The sequence below is a fragment of the Aplysia californica genome, unplaced genomic scaffold (assembly GCF_000002075.1).
Source record: "Aplysia californica isolate F4 #8 unplaced genomic scaffold, AplCal3.0 scaffold00498, whole genome shotgun sequence".
NCBI classification, from domain to species: Eukaryota; Metazoa; Mollusca; class Gastropoda; order Aplysiida; family Aplysiidae; genus Aplysia; species Aplysia californica.
This window is the reverse complement of record NW_004797768.1, coordinates 479,641-481,324: the sequence shown is the minus strand read 5'-3', so window position 1 is coordinate 481,324 and position 1,684 is coordinate 479,641.

The following is a 1,684-nucleotide window of genomic DNA, read 5'->3' as shown; positions in this document are numbered from 1 at the left end:
GAGAGAGAGAGAGAGAGAGAGAGAGAGACGACATTGACGACATTGACCTCATTGCAGGTTAGGCAAGGTACTTCCTCATTTTGAAGTGATATTTAATAAGTTAACATTTCCTGCCCTCACTCTTTACCATAGCTGCTCATTCAGTTTTATTGTTTTTTGTTTAGCTCCCCAGACCCCTGTTTTGTTGGTTAATTTAGCTGCATGGAAATGACTATTGGTTCAACAAGTTGTCTTTGCTTTTTATAACCAGAAGTTTTAGAAATTAATGTAGTTTGAAGGTTACAGATATTTCGTGAGTCACCTCTTTGTTTTTTATTTACAAGTATTGTTTCTTATACTTATAATAAATTGCCTTGGATTCCTCTGAAATGTTCTGGCTCAGTTTGATCTCCATTTAATTTGCTGGGCATGTGAAGCAGAGTCTGCATTACATATTTTGGCAATTTCCAGTAATAGAATATTAGTACAGTTGTGTGAGAAAATTGGCTTTTGGAATGAAGATAGGAATTCCAACTGTTTCAGTGTACTTGGCTTTTCTTTTTGTTCCACTTTAATTTTTCCCCTTAAAATTCACAGAGAACTACAGAGTTCTTTTACTTATAAGAAATTAAGATTAAGAACGTTTTTACCTTAAGATCTATAACATGGTGTTTACCTTTGGTGCCACATATAATATGCCGGCTGGTTCTTAGCTCTCCTTATAAGAGAAAATGATGGCCTGTGAAATCTTTGTTCAACTTCATTCTTTATTTATTAGTTTTAACTGATGAGCGACTGCTGAGGTTGTAATTAATAGCCGTACTTCTTAGAATTTTAATTAGTGTTATAGTAGTATTCAAGTACAGATTTTTCACGTAATGTAATGATGCAGTATTTAATTTCTGTAATCTTGTGCATGTTGTGAAGTATTCTAAGGAGAAGCGACCATGAAGTGGCATCTAAAATGTTATTGGGTGAAATTATTAACAATTGGGCTATCACTTATTATATAATATAATATATTTCCTGGATATTTCCTGAACAATTCTCAGAAACATATATAACTATAAGCGTGTCTGTACACTAATGTGGTGTTTGAAGGGATTTTAGAGCAGAGGGTAGAATCTTTTAAAAAGAAAATAAGTGCCAATTGTTTCCACAGCTTATATGCTTCAGTTTTAGCGGAAACCTTCATTCTATTTTTACTGTGTTAATATTATTATCAAGTAGTTCCCATGTTTTAGTTTGAAATATGTTTTTACTGTTTCTAATTGAAAAGAGAACTATCTTGGCCTTTTCTGACCTTTATCAGTCGTTTTCATAAAATGCTATCTTTACACACTTCATCCCGTTTTTCTGCTGTTTCTTATTCGATTTTAATGTAACTTTCACAGAATGTTAACGAACCTAGTTCTAAAAACTGCCTAGAGGAATTTTTCATTGCAAATGTAGCTTTTGATAAATGGCATCACATTGCGTAAGAAAGGGATTTCCCCCTTTTTTCACTGCTTTGCAATAGGCCGATTTTTTAAAGTGCCGTAAAATGAATAATTATATAGAAGACAGCTTATGACGAATATAAGAAAACGATAGCCAAATTTCTTCGGACACACAATGCGGAAAGAAGCCTTATAGAATTTTGTATCAACAGGCAAGTTTGATGGAAAGAGAGGCAGAGGCAGACAGGGAAAAGATACTGGACAAG